This window comes from Anas acuta, chromosome 18 (genome assembly GCF_963932015.1).
Source record: "Anas acuta chromosome 18, bAnaAcu1.1, whole genome shotgun sequence".
In the NCBI taxonomy this organism is placed as follows: Eukaryota; Metazoa; Chordata; class Aves; order Anseriformes; family Anatidae; genus Anas; species Anas acuta.
Genome location: NC_088996.1, coordinates 11890253 through 11904149, shown reverse-complemented (window position 1 = coordinate 11904149; position 13897 = coordinate 11890253). Strand labels below are relative to the sequence as shown.

The 13897-nt window shown below is 58.4% G+C and overlaps 1 protein-coding gene and 1 long non-coding RNA gene across 2 annotated transcripts in view; one reads left to right on the top strand and one right to left on the bottom strand.

Annotated features, from left to right (window-relative positions):
- Positions 1-13897, bottom strand: part of RPL38 (ribosomal protein L38) — a 289914-nt gene that overhangs the window by 245105 nt on the left and 30912 nt on the right. The gene's annotated exons all lie outside the window — the stretch shown is intronic.
- LOC137841929 (uncharacterized) overlaps positions 1-13897 on the top strand; it is a 29331-nt gene that overhangs the window by 1181 nt on the left and 14253 nt on the right. The gene's annotated exons all lie outside the window — the stretch shown is intronic.

The following is a 13897-nucleotide window of genomic DNA, read 5'->3' as shown; positions in this document are numbered from 1 at the left end:
GAAGCTCCTGGAGTGGCCACGGGTGGTGGACCTGGCCCCGTGCGTGTCACAGGGGAGCAGTTATGGGTAGGTGGGCTCCATCCTTGTGAAACACCCCCATACCCAGAGCTAGGGCTGAGCCCTCTCTGTCCTGACTTCCCAGCACCCTGCAGAGCCTGTGCTGGAAATTTTGGTCTGGTCAAACCTGGGAGAACTGGTGATGGGGTCTGACAGCCATCGTAATTCCATTTGGAAGGACAGCGAAGGTGGAGCATGTGCGGAGAACCCACCTTGCCTTCCCGTGCCCAACAGGAGGATGCTGGGGAGCGAAAAGTTCCCAAGCACCTCCTGAACCTGCAGCTCTGCCACCGCTCCCAAGCCCTCGCCAGGCTTCAAGCAAAACCCGGTGCCGCTGGATGAAAGCGAGCCGACCCGCCCAGGGTGCACCCGGGGAGGGCAGCGGCGATGGGTGACGGCTGTGGCGCACCAGAGGCACCGCGGGGGCCCATTTATTGCCCGTTTGCTGTGCCGCCGCCGATAAGGCACGGCTCCAGGAGCGGGGAGCATCCTCAGAGCGCATCCTCGGGACCCCGTGGTGGGGCTCAGGTGCCCCTGGGTCTGTTGGAAACGCCTCGGTGCCGGGTGGCTTCGTGCTCGGGCAGCGGGAGGAGGCTCGCAGAGCTGCTGCTGCTTCAAGGGAATGGGCAAGGCGGGTCTGAAATATCCCAGGAGATGCAGACAGCCTGCCCAGGAGGTGGGGTTTTCCCTCGCAGAGGCCTTCGGGATCCTTCTGGGATGCTGAGCCGTGTAGAAGTGTTGGATTTAATACTTATTTCAGGCTGTCTGGGAAAGCCAACCTTCCTTAGCCAGAACCAAAGTCCTCTCGTGGAAAGCTCAGAAGGAAGAAAGCTCCCAAATGATGAGTTCTGGATCCTCTTTAATTTGGGGGATTAGGAGTCCAATTTCTGCCTTTCTCCGAGCTTACCGTGAGCGCGGTTATAAATTAAAAATTGCTGCAGAACCGAGCGCCGCTGCCAGAGCTCTCCGAGGCTGGATGACGCTTGGCTGCAGCTGTCCTTGCTTCACCTTTCCGCAGAGGAGGAAAGAAAACGTTCGCGCTTGGCTCGGGAAAAGCCAAGCAAGAGCTGGTGCCCTGTGAAACCCATCACGTAGGCACGAGGGCGGCGCTGGGGCTGACCTCCGAGAGGGTCCAGTCCGAGGAACCGGGACCCTCCTCGTGTGCAAGGCTGGTGGCAGCTCTGGGTGATGCTGGGGCTGGATCCTGAGCCCTGGCAGGGCTGGATTCGCTCCGGAGGGGTTTGCCCCAGGCTGGAGCTGCTGTGCGCAGCTTTTAAAGCTGGGGGCTGCGGGCTGCGGGTAAATCAGAGCAGTGCTGGAGGGGCTGCTTCCCTCTAAGACCACCTCTCTCTCCCGAGCTGCTAATTTTTCAGTTAAAGCCCAATTTCTGCGTTGTGTTATTAAGGTCTGTCCTGTAATGCCAGAGCCGTGCCTTTAGGATTTGGCGCACGTCTCCAAAGGAGCCGCTCAGATGCGCATGGTGACCCTGTGCTCCCCTATCCCTTCCCCAGCTGTGAGGAATTGGGAGATTGAACACCCCCCTTCCTCCTCCCGTGAGATAATTAGCCCCTAATTACGCGTGCTGAGCTTTGGAGCCTGGGTACGGGGCTTTGCTCATGGGGCTTTGCTCTCACAGCTCAGCTTTTGGCGACATTTATGCCCTTGGTAAGGGGCTGGGGATGGAGGTTGGCACGGCGCATCCCGGGGGGGCACCAGCTCTCCATCACCCTGCTGCCTCCAGCCAGGGGCAGGGGCTCAGCCAGCGCTGCCTTTTCTCCCCCCCCTGACCCACTTGGTACCTGCACAGAGCTCCAGGGGCCCCTTCCCAGCCCCCCCAAGCCCGTGCACTTGAAATGAAGTTGCTGACCGGACGGGATCCCTTTTGTCTCTCCTTCCTGGGGCTTGTGTTACCTCTCGAGCTGGCTCAAAGGCTCTCCTTCAGGGCGCCTCAATGGACACGACAGAGAAATGAGAGGAGGAAATGAAAGCCGGGGGTGTTGGGCCAGCACCCGGCACGCCGCTCCGTGACCGGGCTGCCAAAGAGCCCAGGCTCGGCTCCCTGCCTCCGAAATCAGCAGCAGGGGGGAGCGAGGGGGGGCAAGGGCTTTGGTTAACCCCAAGGGTACCACCAAGCTTCCCGGGTGGGTGTGAGACACGGCGTGGTGCTGGTCCCACTCCTGTAGGAGGGATGGAGGTGTCCCTGCCCCGTGCTTGGGGATGATATGAGTAGGAACCAGGAGTGTAAACACAACTCTCTGTATGGTCAATTTTTGGGACTTTTTTTCTTCTTACAAACCAGTTTCATGTCACCATGCTCCAGTGCTGGTGACGACCTGGCTGCTAGGAAGGCGAGGAGCAGAGGGCTGCCTTTCTCCCCAAATCTCTTCAGATTTTTATGTATTTTTTTAGCAGCGGATCTTTCTGGAGCCATTTTAGGGGATTAGGATCCCAAGTGTGTGCCACCCATGCGTACGGGCAGGCCGTGCGCGAGGCTGCCCTACCTCCCCTGGCTCCTTCCTGGGGGCAGAGAGATTTGGGGGCTGCTCTCGCCTGGAGCCACGTGAGCGGGCTGGCTGGCACCGTGCGCGTAAATTAGTTTCCAGGAGAACAAATCCAGGATTAGCGGAGCCATTTGGCGTGCGGAAAGCGGAGCCCTGCTAATTAGGTTTATGTAAGGGGCTGGCCTGGCGCTGGGTGGGAAGCTCGCTGCAGCCCCGGGTGGCTGCCGGAGCCTGGGCTGAGCTCCTGCACCTTCCAAAAAGTCGGTGGCACTGCACAGTGCTGCTGCTAGCACCGGGAATGAGCGCCGTGCTGTCACACTGCTGCTGTTTTCTGTTTTTTTGCTGGAACTGGAGACGTCCCTGACTTCTCTCCTGATGTCACTGGTGCCATTTCCATGGGCAGGGCAGATGCTGCTGCTCCTGGCTGTGTGCTGGGGGGCAGGCAGCTGTCCCACCACCTTTTCCTCCTGCTGCTGGGTTGATTGAAATCCCCCGGGCACTGCCCCGTGTGCCGCTACGTGCCCACGAGCAGTCCCACCGCTGGCACCCCTTGGTTGGTGGCTCAGCCCCCGGCCACGAGTGGGGTCCTGCTGGGACCCCCCCCATCCAGGGGCAGCTTTTTGCAGGAGAAGCTTTGTTTTCCCCGGCCCTCTCGGTGCTGTTACAGGCACCGAGTGTAGGCAACGTTCATGGCGCATTTGGGGATGGGGACAGCACCTGACCCTGTGACAGCTTGGGGGGGGATCTAGGTGAGAGTAAAACAGATCAGCTGTGGCTCCGGGGTGCTCCCTTGGGTGGGTTTCTGAGGTCCCAGGGGCAGAGACCCTCGTGCAGCTTGCGGGTCTGGCTGGGCACATGGGCACAAATTGGGGATGCAGCGAGGGGCATCCTGCATCATCCTGAGCCTGCGGTGTGCTGGGTGGGGGGCTGCAAACCTCAGCGGGCTGCAGAGAGCAGCACCACGGGGAAATCCTCTTGGAAGTGGTGCTTCCCCCCCTGGGCAGCTTGGTGAGTGGTCAGGAGCCCGGTGAGACCCTCGGGGGCGCAGATCAGGGCAGGTCTGGAAATAGCAGGTCTGGAGGGGATGCTGCTGCTACCCTCCAGGAGAACATCCACCTGCTGAGCCCATAGGGGGACAAATTCTGCCTGTTTGCAGCATGTGCTGCCCCTGGGGTGTCCGTGCTCCTGGGGTGTCCGTGCTCCCTGGCACCTTACATGGTTAACCTGGGAGCTGGGCTCAATCACAGCGGTGCCTGGCCATGCGTTGTGCCCGGAGCTCAGGGAGCTCCGGTGCCCCATGGAGGGAGGGTCCCCGTGGGCAGGGGGCATCCCCGGAGCGCACCGGGGTGGTTGCACCCTGTGCAGAGGCTCCTGGTGCTCCTGGGCGCGCTCGTCCTCCGCTGCTCCCCGCGTGTCCGACCCGCCACCGATAGCGCTGCGGCGCTTTGATCTGCTCCGAGTGATTAAATTCAGCTCATCCAGACTGACAGCTTAATACACCTCCGCGAGGCCGCGCTAAATTGGTTGTGTCTGTCTTGCCAAAGCTGCAGAAATGCTTTCTGACAGCTTACAGGCGCTCGATACAGTTTTTTTGTTTTTTTTTTTTTTTGGTGTCTGTGTACAGCGAGGGTTGCCTTGGTTGTGCTCGGGGCATCCTTCCTCCAGTTTCATGGAAACTGCTCTGGAGGTTGCCTCTGCGTCCTTCCTGAGCCCATGGAGAGGCGAGGGCTGTCCCCAGGGACCAGCAGGGCTGTCCCCAGGCTCAACAGAGCTTTCTCTTCGATGTGACTGTGGGATCTGGGGATTCCCTGCAGCAGAAGACACCTTTCGTCTCCATGGATGCTCCTCTTTTTGGCAACAGAGCGATCTGGGGGCTGTGCACATTTCTGCCTCCTCATCTCCACCGGGCATGGGCATCTTCATTCCCCTCACAAATGCAGAGCACAGCTGTGGATTCGTGCAGGCTGTCAGGGGGACGGGGGGCTCCTCGATCCCCTGTGATGGGGTGGGCACCTTCCTGGGGACGGGGGCTTCCCCTACCTGAACCTGACCCCCCCCCAGTGGAGATGCGCCCTGCGTGCAGCCCCGCCGATGGAGGCGTTTGGTGCTCCTGTCCCACAAGCTAACCCTAAGCAAGCATCCCTTGCACAGGAAGGGTTTGCTCAGGAAGGGAAATTAAGACCAGGATCCCCGTTTAACTAAACTGTTGCAGCCAACTTGGAGAAAGTGTTCTCTTTGCCAAGAGCTTAAAGAAAAAAAAAAAAAAAGAAAAAAAAAACACCTTCATAATTGCCACATTTAGAGGAAAGAATTCTAAATAAAAAGTTAATCTCCTCCGAGGATTAGCAAAGCATGCGGCGTCTTGTCAGATGTGGAAGCAAAGCCGGAGCCTTAATTTTTTAAGACAAGGGAGACGTTTCTGTTCCAGCCTGTCTCCGTCGCGGGCTGGCCAAGTGACCCGTGCGGGAACCACGGGCAGGATGGTGCTGAGATCCTTCGCTGCTGTTGGGCTGTGTGATGATGGGATGAAGCCTTGCAGGTGGCTGACCTGCCTCTTGGTCTCTCTCCAGCTCACGCACTTCTGCATAAATCAATTATTTTGGCAGAAAGTCCCTCACGCGGGGACGTGCCAGAGATCGGGATGCGGCTCTTTGTGCCGGTGTCCTGAAGCTGTGACCTTTAGGAGCGGGTTGGTGCAGCACCTCGCCAGCCTTGGAAGAGAAGAGCTCGGTGCGTCAGCTTCAAGAAGTGGCCGCTGCCTCTGAGAGTTGCTTTTTTTTCTTTTTTTTTTCTTTTTTTTTGGCAGTTCAGCTTTGAAGACACCCTCAGGGTTTGGCTTTCGCAGGGCTCGAGCGCACGGTTATTAGTTGCTGTTAATTGTGGTGGGAGGCTTGGGACCTGGGCACGTTTGGGTGCCTGGATGGGGACGCTTGGATTTAATTCCCAAATGTGGCTGCGTTGGGGGCAGCTGCCCGGTGTCCCCGGTGTCATCTTAACAAAAAAGCAGCAATTTGACTGAGGTTTGGCACCCGCCCTCCCTGGGTCTTTCTGTCCATCCCCTTCCCGTTCGGAGGGTTATTTGTTTGCAGTTTGGCGATTATCTGCTCGATCTTTCCTGCTGATAAGGGCACGTGCAAACCCCTTTGGAAACATCAATGCAAATTGGATAGAGCTAATTTGAAAACGCTGCCTCCGTGGCTCGTCCTGGGGTGCTTGGATGGGCATCGCCCGTCCTCTCCTCTGCAGCGTGGCTGGGGACGACTGCTGTGGTGCTGAGCAGGAGGCAAATGGCTTAGGGGAAGGGTCCCCAGCTGTCCCCAGACCCCTGCAAGGTGCCCAGCACCACTGCGAGGCTGCAGCACCGTGGCCACTGCTGGCTGTGGGCAGCCCTGCTGGATGTGCCAGCCAAAAAAGCTCGGAGAGGCAGGAACAGGCTGCTTGGGACGATGCTCTGGTGCCAGCACTCCTCGTCCCCAACGGGTGGCAAAGGGGTCGGGGACGGAGGCGTCGGGAGCGCGGGGAGGAGCTGCAGGAAGAGGGGTTTGCTGCTGGTCATTTACACCTGAGCCCGCCTCGGCGGGGGAGAGGCTCCGCGCCTGCAAGAGGTTAAAACTCTGCCCCTGTGTTTACTTTAGTTGGCTGCCACGCTGCATAATAACCTGTCAGCACTTCAGGTGGGGATTTATTTGTGCATTAAAAATTGCCTGGGGCGGGCGGATGCAGACACTCTGCAGCATGCTGGAAAATGTGCCTCCAGCGTAAAAACAGCCTCTCCAAATATTTCACCCTTTTAATAAGTGCATTTAATTAAAGTCATATAACTTTTTTTTTTTTTATTATTATTATTATTAAAAAGGAGGGAGGGAAGGGAAAAAAGAAGTGGGGCCTGCTGAGGCTGCGAGCAAAGGCCTGAATACAAAGAGGGGGTTTAAATGTTCGTATTTAATGGAAAAGTCATCAACAACATGTTGTGTTTCTGTATTTCCCGGCCTCGCTTCTGATTGTGGAGAGAAAGCTGAAGGGAGTTTCTGCATTTCCAGACTGCCTTTTCTCTCTCTCTCTCTCCATCCACCTCCGTTCTCTTGAAATGTTGCAGAATGATTAATTTTTCCAAACAAGGTTCCAAATTGTGTTGCTCTTGGACGGACCCGCGGTTGCTTTCTCTTTCTGTCCTTTCCCCTTATATTCCTGCGAGGGAGCGCCGCGGGGACCGCACGCATCGGGCCGCCATCCCGCTCCCCGGGGAGGTGGGGAAGGGGTGTGAGCGCGGGTGGGAGCAGCCTCCTTGCTCTGCCACCTCTGAGATTTGCAGAGGGGCTGTGTGCCACCCCACACCCCCATCCTGCTGCTTTTTTGCAGCGCTGCCTTGCCCCAAGGCGCTGAGCTCGGGCTGAGCTCTGTGCGCATTGCTCCGCTCCCACCCATGGGTGCCCGTCCTTTGCCGTGCCCGGGTGCCAGCCTCCCGTTAATGTCACGCTGACATCTGCGGTCATGCTGGGAGCTGAGGGGTGGAAGGTTTCAAAGCCCTGCTCGGATAAGCCCAGCGTGATTGCGTTCTGTATGGAAACGTGCTGAGAGATCGGCGGTGCACAAAGCGCCTTTATCCCGGTGCAGGTGGCGTTCGAGGGAGATGTGTGGAGGTGCAGTGTGGCCAAGGGTAGGGAAAAGGGTCTCTGATCTTTGCTTCCACTCTGGGGCTTGCATTGCCCTGAAATGTGGCTGGGCAGCTGCTGTTTTTAGGGATAATTGTGCATTTTTTTCCCAGAGCTGAGGAGAGGAGCTAAATCCAGACGGGACGGGAGGGACCTCGCACTGACAGCTACTGATGCCCTTGTGCTGCTCTGAGCAAGAAAGAGCTTCCTTCCACCCTCCGAGGAGAATAAAACTTGCAAAAAAAAACCCAAACTGGTCTGTTTTCACCACAGGGCACCAAATGCCAAACGCTGATGGGCTTTGCTGTGCTGCGTTTCCAAACCTGGCAGCCCCGGAGCTTTCGCCGTGTGCTGCTGTTCCTTCGTGCTGCCCCGTGTGCTGCTCCCTCCTTCCCTTCCTCCTGGTGCTGGAGTGCACGGCCAGATTTGTCCTTGCTCTTTGAAGATTTTTTTTTTCCTGGAGGAAAAAGGTGGATTTGAAATACGAGGAAGGGCGCAGAAGGGGGTTGAGTGGCAGAGCCCTCACCCTGCCTTCGGCACTGGAGTCTTGCTGGTGTCGAGGCAGTTTATCAGGAGGGAAATCTCTGCAGATGTGCTTACACGGACCCAAAGGGGCTTTTGGTAGGACAGAGGGCAGGTGAATGGCAGCAAAACGCAGTCCCGTGGCGTGCTTCCCCTCCCTCCCTCCTAGCATCACCCGGAGCCCCAGACCGTGTCTCAGCAGGCAGCTTCAGAGGCTGTGCTTGGTGAAAGGGCAGGAGGTCGAGGAGCAAAAGGCATTTTTGGATGTTCAGGGCACGTCCCGCAGTGCAGCAGCCTGGGGTCGCTTCCCCTTGCTGCTGGGAAGCCCTGGGGGGCAGGTGGGGGCACGGGAAGGGGCTGGCAGCTGGGGGATGCTGCGCGGCGCTGCCCTCCCCACCAGGGCGCAGAGCCTCGTGCCTGCAAATCCCAGCCAGGAGAACCACTGCTAAAGCCAAGATCCACAGAAGGATCTGGGCTCCTTGCAGCTCACCGATTTCCTTGGGAGCTTGCGTGCTAAAGGAGGAGCCAAGAGCCCAGCTGCTCCGGGGGGATGTGGCACAGGGGTTGTGGGATTTGGTGTCCCCAAGCGCACCAAGCCTGTGCGCTGCGCGTCCCCAGCTGTGAATGAGGGGCGTTAAGGAGAAGTAGCTGGGAGATGATGTGGCTGTCCTGGCCTGGCCAGGAGGTGCCCACACGGCTCCTGCTGCTCCTCCCCGAGCAGCTCGGTGCTGCTGACCAAGGTTTGTGCCTGGGGTCGAGGTTTTGGGCTGAGCAGACCGAGTGAGGCTGCTCTGGCGATGGGGCAGGAGCCTGCACCCTCTCTGGTTTTTGGGCAGTCATCAGATCCCAGCTCCAGCCAAGGTCATCTGAATCCTTATTTTTCCTTTCCTCTCCTGCCTTGGAGCCCTCTCTATTTGCTTTTGTTTCAGGTGAATGAGCACGCTGTAAAGGAACCTTGCTTTCCTCTGTATGACCTCAGGCAAGCATGGCCTGGAGGCAGGTTCTCAATTACGCAGAGTTTCTCTCACCTTTTGTTCCCCCACCCCTGGCATCCTCACTGGAGGTGCTGCGTCCTGCCCGATGCTCGGTGGTCCACGCGAGGAGTGGGACATGGTGGGGATGTGGATGGCTTCAGCACCGCTGTGCTGAGCTGCTCCAGGAGGATTTCTTTGGGAAGAAGCTGAGACATTTAACGCGTGCCCCGTCCTGGGCTGCCTGCTGTCCTCGTGTCCATCCCCACAGCTTCACCCAGCTTCTTCCAGGGAGGCTGTAGGTGCTGTCCTGGCTGCCTGTCCCATTGCTGGGGAGTTTTGGGGCAGGATGAGGCCGTGGTGCCCAGCTGAGCCCTTGCATTTTGCAAATGGAGGTTTTCGCAGAGCTTGACCGTGCCCAATAACACTGGGGTCTGTTTGCCTCTTTGGGAGCACGGGGCTGTAAGGGATGTTCAGCAGGGCTCAGCACAGTTTACGGGACTTCTTAAATTTCACCCAAACCTCCTTCTTCCCCCCTCTTCCCTCATTTTTTTTTTCCCCTTCTTTTCAGCTAAACAGAATTTCAAGTCGGAGCCACCAAAAGCAGCCCGTCCTTTAAAAACTGAGCTTTGCTGCAGCGCTAAAATAAACACGGGGTAACTGCTGCTCGCATGGAGCCGCTCTCAGCTGCTGTGTAAAGAGAATAGAAAACACGGGGTCAGGTTTTTGGGGCAGATGTGCCTCTTGGGGGTATGGCAGTGTGTGCACAGGGGCATCTGTCCATACCCATAGGAGTTTGCTTTGCAGGCAGTTGCTCCCAACCCATCCAATGTCCTGGCTCACAGCTTTTCCCCTGAAATAATTTGGGTAATTACCTGTTTTTTTTTTTTTTTTTTTTTTTTTTTTAATATGTTTTTTCACACCAGCAGTTTTTAGCCCCATTCACGCCGTCCTCAGGTCGGGGCTCTCGGTGCCAAATTGCACCCTTGGCTGTGCCGAGCTGCTGCCAGCGAGGAGCCGGGCGCAGGGGCAGCTTTTATGGCTGCTTTGCACCACGGAGGTGGCAGCAAATCCAGGAGGGCGCCTTCTGGAGAGACGGGGCTGCTCTCATAGTCTGCAACATCTCAAGCGGAGACGTTTGCCTTCCTAAAGTACCCCCGAGGGACTGCAGATTCCCCTGAGCTTCAAACTGTGCAATTCAGGTTTTTCCTGCCCAAAAGCAGGGATGGAGTGATGCATGTGCATGGTGGAGCAAGCCACGGAGAAGAACGGCGTTGGGATGTCCATGGGTTAAATGAAGGAGCACAGTTTATGGCTGTGGGGTCCTGCCTTCCCGTCCACCCAGCTGGGCACCGCATGGGGCTGCACTGGTCTAACTGGGCTGGGGTGGGGGGAAGACTGGTGAAGCCAGCCCTGAGCTCCAAACAGGACCAGTGTGGGCCACCGAACCCCTCCATGGGGCAACCACTGCCTGGTGGTCCCGGCGGTGTCTGCACGTGTCTGGGTGGGGGGTTTGGGACCTGCCTCCCCCGCGGTCCCACCCAGCAGCAGACGGCCACAAGGGGTTATTATTCAGCCTGCACATGCCAGGTAAGCTCTGATCCTCATAAAACTCAGGAAAACACGGCCCTGCCAGCTCCGTCTGCTGCGGGCGAGGGTCGGAGGGGGGCTGTTTGTTCTCCTCCACCCCCTCCAGGCCCCTTTTCCATCAGCGTCTCCACGGGGAGCTTTGTCCCACCTCGAAAGCTGCTGGAGCTCTTGGAAAGGGGCAGGACGGGTGGGCAGGTTCCCTTGTAGGATTTCCCAGCTGTGGCAGAGGGTGACCTGCAGAGTCCTGCTGCTCTGCCCAGCACCACGGGGTGCTCAGCGCGGGGTCTGTTGCGTTTTCCAGCTTCCCTTTGAAAAATTTGCATGGGGCAGGGGCTGCGAGCACCCCGTGCGCCCTGGCAGGGTGACACCCGTGGGGTGACACCAACGTGTGTGCAGCACCCACAGCCACCCTCATCTTCCTCACTGGTGACTTGGGAGCGATGCTCCTATCTCAGCCTGTTATGGATCTGGGGAGGACGAGCTCTGTTTTTTGGGGAGGTGGGAAGAAAGTGAACGAACGTGCTCCTCTCCGGATGCGTGCGCCGTGCTTTAGGGGGAGTGAAGGTTACGGCAGAGCTGATTTATTTACGCACTGAAAGGGCTGGCGGGGGACAGAACAGCACCGGGGGGGGCAGCGGGATGTAGGGGAAGGGCTGGTTTGGGGCTGCCTGCCCCAGGCGGGGGTGGCACGGTGGGTGGAAGGGGAGCGCGCCCGCGCTGCAGGTCCGGGCACGCAGCTGCACGGCCGGGCGGGAGGCGCGTGCAGATGTTCCTGGAATTCCCAAGCCGGATACGAAGCGGCGAACAGGATGCGACGGAGGGGGGGAGCTTGCCAAGGCTTTGACATAATGAGAGGATCGTGTTCTGCCCTTCCAACGGATGGCTGCGGGGCTCTGCCGTGGGCCGGCTCCGGGAGGACCTGGCGGGCACCGCTGTGGGGTGCAGCTCACCCATGTTACCTCTGCCCTCTTGTTTTTGTGGGGTTTCTCTTATTTTCCGTGCTTTTTCAAGAAAATCAGCTGCTCCCATGTATGCTAAATCGCCCGGCCAAGCAGGTTGCTTTACTGCAGGGTGCTTCTCTTATTTTTCCTGCTGGTCCTAAATCTCAGCTGGGTTCACCGTGCAGCAGGATGGGGGTGCGTTCACGTGCATGTGCGTTCCCCATGGTGCTGTTGGGAAGCTGCCCGTGACTCGTCTCAGGAGCCCCAGAGGTGATGCTCTGGCTCGGGATCATCCCTGCTCGTGTGGGGCCAGGACCAAAACAATTCGCAGGCGCACACCTTTGGGAAACAAAGTACAAGGTGGAAATCCCACAGATGGCACGGATCTGCCCTGCCTCGTGCTATGGGGTTGCTCCCAGGCATGGTTTTGCTTACAGGGACCCCTCTGGAAGCCCGGTGTGTGGGTACAGGGCTCCAGAAATGTGTTTAGCCAGAGCCTGTGCTCTGGAGAGTTTTCCTTATTACCTCCGGGAGCACGTTGGTGGTGCTTGCCAAGAATTCAACATCTGCACAATTGATACTTGGCAAGGAAATTTTCAAATCCATGCGTGTTCCCTGAGGTGAGGAGGGAAAGCGCCTGGATCTGCGGATCCAGCTCCCCTCTGTCCCCGGGCCAGGAAGGAGCAAGACCAAAACCCGGCCACTCGAGGGGTGCGGGATGCTCGGGGGTCCCTGCTGACCACCGGCCCCTGGCCACGTGTGTGTGCACGGAGCTGGGAAGCCTCCGTGCGTCCTGGAGCGTTGGGGAAAGCAACACGGGCATTTTTGCCTTCTGGGTCCTGTCTGGTGATGTCTGTCCCAATATTTCTCTCTCGGGAGCAGAGGAGCTCGGTGCGTCCCTGTCCCTGGGCTGGCAGCAGGGATGTGGAGCTGGGCTGCCTGGGTCTGGCTGCCTGGGTCAGGGGCTTTGTGGCCTTTCAGGGGAATCAGCTCTAGGCTCATTTTGGCTGCTGTGGGGCCTAAACTCAGGGATTTGGCTCTCGGGTGTCCTCCTGCCCCCATGGGCTGGAGTTCTCGCTAAGCCCTGAGTGATGACAGCTTATTTCAGCGAGGAATATTGGGCAGCAGGGCGGCAAATCTCACTGAGCATCAGCAGCTCGGGGCGCTGGAGGCTCCGGCGGGGATGGAGGAGAAGCTGGGGGACACAAACGGCTCCCGCTGCTGATCCGGGGCACCCCCAGGGCTCCCCGGGATGGGACAGGACGGGGTTGGGGGGGTCGGGGGCTGCTGGGGCTGAGCAGTGCTGCCAGCCCGGCCCAGTACTGGAGGCTGCAGCGCCTTTAAGACCCCCCTGTGCTCCGGCCGTGGGGCTGGCAGCCAAAGCAGGCTCCCGGGTGCTGCAAACCAGATGTTTAAAGACCACAGCGCTGTCCCCTCCGCCTGGTGCAGCAACTCTTGTTTCCCGGCTCATCAGCTCCCGAGGCTTCAGATGGAAAAAAAAAAAAAAAAGCAGCTTGTTCTTGCGCTCTCTTGGCCTTAAAAATAATAATAATAAAAAAAAAAAGCCTCCAGCTTGAGCAGCTGGTGAATGCCCCCCGGTTGCACGAGGTTTTATTTTGTTCCTTGTCGATCCCGCACGGGGACAGCCACCCCAGCCCGCTGTCAGAGGAGCCCAGGGGAGGCAGGAGGACTTTTGCCCTGCTGTCACCTGGGGATTGCCATGGCTGCAGTGCTCCCAGGCACAAAATGACAGAGCAGAGTGGCTGGAAAAAGGCACGGCAAGGAGCAGGAGCGGTGTCCGAGGGTACCCGGGGCGTGCGTGGAGCCGGTGCGCGGCTCCTGGGCGAGCGCTGCGGCTGCAGCAGGGAAGCTGTTTAATTAAAACGCCGTTGTTGTTGCTGCTGGGTGGGATTAGGTGAAGCTGTTTGCTTTGGTAAGCGGAGCTCTCCTGGGAGCTGGGGCCAAACAAAGCCATGGCGTGGGGCTGGCGCACGCCGTGGTGCTTCCAGCCCTACAGCACAGCTCGGCCCCGTCCTGTGCCGGCCTCGCTTTCCCCATCTGTGTAAGGTGGAGGTGGACACCGCTGCCTTGTAAAGCAAGAGGGGAGCTGGAGCTTCCTCCCTCACCCTATGGAAAACCCAGGGAATTTGGTGAGAGTGGAGGAAGGTGCAGAGAATCAGAGCAGTGGGTAAGAGAGAATGTTTGTTGCACCCCCTAAAGCACGGTGCCAACCCTGCTGGGCTTTGATTTGGTTCTTTCTGAAGGACCTCTACCCAGCGACATTGCAGCCTGCTCCCCTGTGCGTCCCAAGCTGAAGGACAGGAGGTGGCACCGTCCTGAGACACCTCCGTTGCCCCCCCTCGTGGGACAGAGGTGACAGCAGACTGTTTCTCCAGGCACCTTGGTCCATGAAGCCACACGTCCCCAGGAGGGCACCCCACTGTCCCCAAACCTGCTGCGGGGCGCTGGAAAGCATTTGCCAGGCATCTCACAACGGAGCCCAGCTTGTGCTGGGGTTTGTCCCACCTTTCCTGGCATGGAAGGAGATGGGAGGGCGAGGGACACTGTCACCTTTGTCCGCCACCTCAGTCCCTGGAGGCTGTTAACTGAGAGTTGTCCAATCCAGGAAAAATCCTCTTCCCCTTCGTGGAGCCACGGGGAGC